The sequence below is a fragment of the Sinocyclocheilus grahami genome, unplaced genomic scaffold, assembly GCF_001515645.1.
Source record: "Sinocyclocheilus grahami isolate Dianchi unplaced genomic scaffold, SAMN03320097.WGS_v1.1 scaffold3981.1, whole genome shotgun sequence".
Classification (NCBI taxonomy): domain Eukaryota; kingdom Metazoa; phylum Chordata; class Actinopteri; order Cypriniformes; family Cyprinidae; genus Sinocyclocheilus; species Sinocyclocheilus grahami.
Genome location: NW_015509006.1, coordinates 6,626 through 15,183, shown reverse-complemented (window position 1 = coordinate 15,183; position 8,558 = coordinate 6,626).

Genomic DNA, 8,558 nt, shown 5'->3' with positions numbered 1-8,558 from the left:
AAAGAAAATCGGACAAACATATTGGCCAAAAAAATCAGCATCATACTGTATATTGGCCATCGGCTGCCCTGATTTCTAAATATCGGCATCGGCCAGAGAAAAACCCATATCGGTCGATCTCTATTGCTGCCACTTAAATGAATTGTTTTGCCACTTTTGCACTTGTTAATAATGTATTTTGAATGCAAAGGACACTTAATTTTTTCAAAAAATGTGTGTTTATTTGTTATGCATGTTATGTATGTTTATTAAAAACAAGTTTTGTAATAACCAATTGTTCCGGTCCGGACCTTTGACATTGATGAAAATTCAGATTTGGACCTTTGAATGTAGACTTTGAGAACCCCTGAACTAGTGTATACCAAAGTGCTGTACAAAACCAATAATATAAAAACAAGATGAAATAAGAAACTAAAATAAAAGTAACCAAAACAACAAACTAATAACCAACAAAAGAGTTTGTACACAAAACAGTACACAAAATACAATTCAACCGAAAGCCTGGGAATACAAGTAGGTCTTCAGCTGTGATTTAAAAACCGTAATGGATGTCGCAGATCTGATGTCCTGAGGTAAGCTATTCCATAGCCTTGGACGAGCTACGGAGAAAGCACGATCCACTTTCCACTTTAAACAAGAGCGGGGAACATGCAGGAATTGTTTATCAGAGGATCTGAGGGATTGTGAGAGTTGTTGGTAACTGAGAAGCTCAGCCAGGTAGGATGGATCAACAACATTTAATGCTTTAAAAACAAATTATAAAATGCTAAAATTGATTCTGTACTGGACAGGTAACCAATGAAGAGATGCTAGGACTAGGGAAATGCTTTCCCTCCTCCTAGTGCCAGTCAGCAACCTCGCGGCTGCAAGCAATACAGCGAAGATTGATTGAGACCCATATAAAGTGCATTGCAATAGTCTAGTCTGGAAGAAATGAAAGCATGGATAACAATCTCCAAATCCTTAAATGAGATCATAGGTTTTAATTAGGCTATTTGCCTTAACTGAAAGAAGCTGCTCTTCAGTTAAAATCTGTATCAAAAATTACACATAGGTTTTTAGCAAAAGCATGAATATTGGATGACAGAGAATCTAGATTACTAGAAATATCAGAGACAGCAGCAGAAGGCCCAAAGACAACAATCTCATTTTTGCTCTCATTTAATTGGAGAAAGTTTCTTGCTGTCCAGCATTTGATATCTTTAAAACACTTGAGAAGTTCATAATAGGAGTTCTCAGAAATAAGGGGGATGTAAATCTAAATATCGTCAGCAAAACAATGATACAAAATATTATCATATTATTTATAATATTATTTATATACGAAATATAATATTATTTCCTCATAATAGAACCCAGGGGGAGCATATACAAACAGAATAAAATAGGACCCAAGATGGACCCCTGAGGTACCCCATAAGTGAGTGGTGCGAAAGGAGAGGATGAATTTCCAATCATCACATTTATTGACCTATCAGAAATATATAAAGAGAACCAATCCAATGCCGTGCCCCTGATGCCAACTTCATCCCTTAGACGATTAAGTAGAGTAGCGTGATCAACTGAATCAAATGCAGAACTAAGATCAAATAACATTAGAGTGGCAGATTTACCAGAGTCCAGAGCAAGGAGTAAATAATTTGACACTGAGCAGTGCCGACTCAATGCTGTGTTGTGGTCTAAAACCAGATTGCAATTTATCTAGAATATTATTATTTGAAACAAAAGAAGATAACTGATTAAAAAAAAATTCTCAAATTTTGTCATTTAGAAATAGGGTGAAAGTTATTAAAATTGGTCATATCTAAATTAGGCTTCTTAAGAAGGGGCTTGATCACTGCTTGTTTGAGACATAAAGGAACATGGCCGCTGGCCAAATATCTATTTACAATAGCCAATACATTGGGGCCAATAGTATCCAGAACATCTCTAAAGAGGCTGGTAGGAATAATGTCAACAGCAGACGTAGAAGGCTTAATCTTTAGGACTATATCCACAAGCTCGGAAAGAGATATAGGTTTAAACTGATCAAATGACATAGAGCAACTGAGTGGCTCATAGCGGTCATGACTGCCCATTGTAACACCTGCCCTTAGTGCTTCCACCTTCCCCATAAGAAAATCTAATCTAAGTCTCTAGTGTATCTTCCAGATAGGAAGTGGTAACAGGGGAAAAAACTTTGTTTATCATATTGAACAGAACTTTAGGATTGTAAAAAAATATATATTATTTCAGAAAGATATTTAGTTTTTGCATCTTTTACAGAATGCTGGTAAACAGAAAGAGTGTATCTCATGAGTTCATAAGATACTTGGAGATTATCTTTCTTCCATATCCACTTAGCTTTCCTACATTCTCATCTGAGAGCTTGTATATTGTTATTCAGCCAAGGTTCTGACTTACATTTAAGTGGTGAAACTTTAAAAGGGGCAACATAATCTAAAATAAAGAAGCAGGCATTATTAAAAAGAGTAATCATCTCTTCTTTTTTCACATCTGAGTTAGGTAGATTCATGCACTGAGGCAGATTAGAGAAGGCCTTAGGGAAATGGCTGGCTGTATCAGAGGTAACAACACGAGACATAGACATTGAGGAATATGATTTTTAAACTTGACCAGACATTGTAGTATTAAAAAGAATAGGCTTATGGTCAGACACATAAAAATCTGAAATCTCAACATTATATACAGTAATACCAAAGGATAAGACAAGATCAAGTGTATGACCATGGTCATGAGTAGCTCCAAAAATATGCTGTGAAATATTAAAAGAATCAACGAGCTGAACAAAATCCCTAGCCAAAGGCTTGGAAGGGCAACGAACGTGGATATTAAAGTCCCCAACAACAATGAGACTGTTCATAAGTGGCACAATATTGGATAGAAAACCCACAAATTCCTGAATAAAATCCTTATTATAATTAGGTGGCCTGTAGATAGAGCATAGAGAACAGGAGAAGGCAGCTGGACTTGAAGCAACTTTACTTCAAAGGTATTATAATGATCCATGGGCAGTAGTAAGCACTTAAAAGTGTTTTTAAAAATTGATGCCAGACCTCCACCGTGCCCCACAGACCTAGGTGAACTGAAAAAGTGAATGTCACTTCTTCAAAGGACTTGCTGTAGACTAAGATCTTCACTAAGTCAGCAAGTCCTTTGAAGACTAAGACGAAGCTCTTCAAAGGACTTGCAGTAGACTAATGGCGCTTTTCCACTGCGTAGTACGACTCGGCTCGGCACGGCTCAGTATGGTACGACACGGCACGGCTCGGTTTGCGTTTCCACTGCAGTTCAGTACCACTTTAGAGTGGGTGGGATTATTCACATGTCGTTATAGTTGCGCCGCCTCTATTGCCGTGACTCCTGAAAAACTTTTTCATTCCACGTCGCCCCATCAAGCTCGCTGGATCCGCTCCTCTGCTATTAACGAGAGGAACGTCTGTACTTCCTCAACAGACAAATGAAACAGCCACTTTTTGGTTGTTAAAAAAGGTGCGTTTGTTCAAGACAGTTGCGTTCGATCCTTCCCTGGCTGTGCTGATTTAAATCTAGCAGTTCTGTTGTGGAAAAGCGCCATAAGCTATCATCAAGGTATGGCACACATATCCGGTCTCTCAAACTCTCCAAGCATTCCTCCATACACCTTTGAAAGGCAGCTGGAGCATTCATCAAGCCAAAAGGAATTTGTATCCACTCATATAACCCCCACAGGGTTACAAATGCAGTCAGGGGCCTACTCTCCTTTGCCATAAAGCCTTGATCATATGCTTTGCCCTGATCTAATATTGAAAACCACACATTCCCACCCAGGTTTTCAAGGATATCTTGGACTCTGCAAATTGACTGACCATCAGGATTGGTCTTCTTATTCAGCTCCCTGCAATCCACACAAAGGCGGGAGCTTCCATACCTTTTCCTAACATAGACAACAGGTGATGCATAAGATTAAGTTGATTTTGATTTAATGTCATAACATGTTTTCTCCTGGCAACCGAAACGTGACTTCTGTCCACCCAACATAAGGGATATCTTGTTCATTTTCTGCTACTATCTGAAATGTGTCAGGTCAGGTGCATCGATTATTTCAGAAAGAAGCCTTAACCTCACATCATGTAATATTTCATTTTTCCACCACTCATCAATGAAACAAACTTGAGATCCAGTATCCCACAATGCTGTTGTTTTAACTCCATGGATATAACAGTTAATGAGACACTGTTTTCCCAGTGTCACTCAGTGATTTGCTTGAATTTGTTCTCATTGTGGCACTTAATTCTTTTATATCTTTATGCCCTTTCTGCTGGCAGTCTTTCTTGTGTCTATCCCAGTGATGAGCCTGACATAACTGGGAGCAATAAAGAGCTTTGAGGCAGGATGTGCATACTCGTGAATTATGGCCACCTCCCTTCATCCCACACTCCGAGCATTGTTGATGGGACTCTAACATCTGGCAGGTTACTTCCTGTCCCATAGAAGTAACCCTCTCTCATTTAAATGAGCATCCCTGGACGAGTTTACTGCCCTTGCTCTACAGCCCACAAAGAAAAGCCACTGAGATCCGGGAGAGTGAGGACGAGTGGGGCGTCCCGCACTCCTTCACACTGATGGTACAGCAGCAGTCACTGGTGGTCGCCGCATGGTAATCCTTCGCAATATTTGTGTGTCATCAGCCAGACAGCAAGTACAGCAATAGAGAGCAAGTCAACAGTGCATTCATATTAACTCTGCCCATTGTTTACACACAGCACATTTTCAATTGATCGGTCCAGTACAGCTTTATCAGTGGATGCAAGAGTGTTAGAGGTGCATATATGATGGATGCCTCAAAAGCATCCAGATATCTTGTCTCTTGCAGTTCAGAGTCAGAAATGGAGAAATGGATGGAGGATTTAAAGATGGCGGTTGACATGGCTGAAGAGTGTAATGGACTGACCGCTGACCTGCTGTCTGCTAGCAAGGATGTCAGTAAGTGACACATGATCATTTGTTACAAAATACAGTTACCATAGCATTCAAATAGACCCTGTTGGCTTTCCTAGTACATCTTTATCAAAATATAATATTTCATATATATTGCATTTTTTTGCATATTAAATATCAAATTTCGCTTTGAAATAAGTCGCATTATAAAAGTAAAATGAGTTGCTGTTTCATGAATCTATATTTGTTTTATGATATATATTGTCACATTTTAGAAGTACATTTTAGCATATTTTAAAAAGAGTACTTCTTGTGGCAATAATGTACTTAAAAGAGTATACTTAAAGGGATAGTTCACCCCAAAATGAAAATTCTGTCATTAATTACTCACCCTCATATCGTTCCAAACCTGCAAGACCTTCGTTCATCTTCAGAACACAAATTAAGATATTTGATGTCCCCCTCGAACGTAAACAACGCTGATTACGTTCTTGGGTACTCTCCAAAATGGCGGAAGACGTAACTCAGGGGAGAAGAATTGTTAAATAAATTATGTTATTATTGTTTTCTTTGCGCACAAAAAGTATTCTCGTAGCTTCGCAAAATTGAAGTTGAGCCACTGATGTCACGTGGACTGTTTTATCAATGTGCTTACTATGTTTCTGGACCTGGGAACATTACAGTTGCGTTGCTGTCTATGGAGGGTCAGAGAGCTCTCTGAATTCATCACAAATATCTTAATATTTGTTCTGAAGATGAACGAAGGTCTTGCGGGTTTGGAACGACATGAGGGTGAGTAATTAAAGACAGAATTTTCATTTCTGGGTGAACTATCTCTTTAAGTGAATGCAGTTTTTAAGGACACTTAATTGCATGTTAATTATGAAAATGTATTAGTTTTGATTTATATTAAATGCAATTAGCTGCACTTTTCAGTGCTTTTATGACCCACTTAAGTTTTGTGTATTTCCATTATTACTTTTATTACTGACAATAATTTTTGTTAAAATTGTCAATCATTTAGCAATTTTGTAGTTTGAAAATAAATTTACTTTTAATATGTGACCCTGGAGCACAAAAGCAGTCTTAAGTCGCTGGGGTATATTTGTAGCAATAGCCAACAATACATTGTATGGGTCAAATTTATAGATTTTTCTTTTATGCCAAAAATCATTAGAATATTAAGTAAAGATTATGTTCCATGAAGATATTTTTTAATTTCCTACCGTAAATATATTAAAACTTAATTTCTGATTAGTAATATGCATTGCTAAGGACTTCATTTGGACAACTTTAAAGGCGATTGTCTCAATAGTATTGAGTATATATATATATATATGAATAAAATAATTGTCTCTGCCGACAGTTGAAGCATCTTCTTCATTGACTTCTTATCTGGGTGGAAAGACGGTGTGGTGTAAATCCTTGCTGGAACTGAGCTGTTCTCCCTCTCTGTCCTGGATTGTAATTGGGCCAATAACCAGGGAATGGGCATTCGGGATGGGTAGCTGAGACATAGTTTTGGAAACCTGACCCTGCTCTGCATCTGTCTGGGGCAACTGAATCGACTCTCTGATCTGTGACACTTCAGCGCTGAGATTCTTTAATAGTGCCATGTCAATTTTTTTTGTCTGAGCTCATTTACCAAATCAGGGTTATACTTATTTTTATTTTCCTGAAGTGACATTTTCCCTGTCTTTTCTGCAGGTGCTGAGATATTGTTGCATTTCACCAAATGCACCACTGGACAATTCTGGACTGCAGTTTTATTTTTCTTTTGTCTCTCTGTTTCAGTCATGCATGCAAGGTTTAATTTATCTAACAACAGCTCGTCACTCACATCTGTTTGTTGCAGGTATGGCTTCAGATCCCCTCTGATGTACTAATTTTGCAGACCGTTAAGACCTGTATGCAGAAACATATTTTGCTCTAGAATGGGGTTCTAACGTATTTGAGACTAGACTCAGCTTCCTGTGATGCAAATATAATCTTCTGCCTAAGATCTAAACCACGAGTTAACAAGTTCTGGGGAGTCTCCTTACTGTTTTGGACTTCCTGACATCAGTTACTTGTATATTTCTGTGGCGCCCCTCTCCTGGAAATGTGAGCGAAGGATCCTTCTCAAGGTAGGCAGTGTTAAATTTTCTTTGCCCTCTAGAGAGCTGCATATCTGCATGCCAGGTACAATGGCTTTAATGACTGCATGGACTATTTCTGTCACAATAAAAGGACCCAGAAGCAAAGGCAAGTCAAACAGAGGATTTATTGTGCACAAAAAACAAACTCAGGCAGTCTGCCATTCACTGGCCATATCCGGCGGTCGCAGAACTGGACATTAACACAGAAGAAATGGAACATAAGGGTTGACTTATGACAGGGCGAGGAGCGACTACCTCTCAGACTGTACAGACCGGAGGGCAGCATCCGGAGGAGAGCGAAGGTAACTGGGAGACTGGGCAGAAATCCAGGTAAGTCACATGACAGGACACGTCTTTACAATACAGGACTGGACTCGACTAGATCATACAACTGACGGAATAGAGTAGCCAAGGGACTGACATCAAAGCACAATAATCTGGCAAAGAGCCTTGTAACACGCAGAGAGAAATAGAGAGGTAAATCAGCATAAAGAGGGAACAGATGTGGTCCCAATCAGCGTGAGCGCTGATTGTGATCACGAACAGCTGAGTCTAGGATAGCACTGCACGAAATAGAAAAGAAAGAGAACCCGCGGCAGGGGCGGGGGGGGGGGGGGGGAAGGAAGGGGGGGGGGATAATGGGTTTAATGCACGAGACGTGGAAAACCGGGTGTACCCGTCTTAAAATGGGAGGTAACCTAAGTCGCACCACCACCGGACTGAGCACTTTAACAATCGAAAACGGGCCAATAAATTTAGGCGCTAACTTACAAGACGGAGACTGTAGGGGCAATTTACAAGTGGATAGCCATACTCTCTGGCTACAGATGTATCTTGGGGCCTTAGAGCGGTGACGATTGGCGGCCTGACAGGTGCGCTTTCTTGTCTTAAGTAGTGCATCGCTCACGAGTTATAAGTGTATTCGGCCCAAGGCAGCTGCTCACACCAGGAAGAGGGGTTGTGAGCAGCTAGAGTATGGATCAAACGTCCCAAGATTTGATGAATGCGTTCAGCTTGTCCATTAGTCTGTGGATGAAATCCCGATGACAGACTGGCCGTAGCTCCGATCTGCCGACTGAATTCCCTCCAAAACTGAGTGACAAATTGCGGCCCTCGATCGGAGACTATGTCAGAGGGTAGCCCATTAATCTTAAAAACGTGATCAAACACTGTAAGCTTGGGAAGGTTTGGGAAGGGGGACAAAACGGGCCGCCTTGGAAAAGCGATCAACGACAGTAAGAATTACCATGTTACCCGTGGAGGGAGGCAGACCCGTAACGAAATCCAAAGCGATGTGCGACCAAGGACGATATGGAATAGGGAGGGGGCGAAGCAGACCGGCCGGCCGAGAGTTGCTAGACTTAGACTGGGCGCAGAAAACGGCATACATCATGGACTAAAGTGGGCCACCAAAAAAGCTGACGGACATTAGCCTGAGTCTCCCTCACTCCAGGGTGCGCAGCGAGCCGGGAGGCGTGACTACAGCGGAGAACAGCTGGA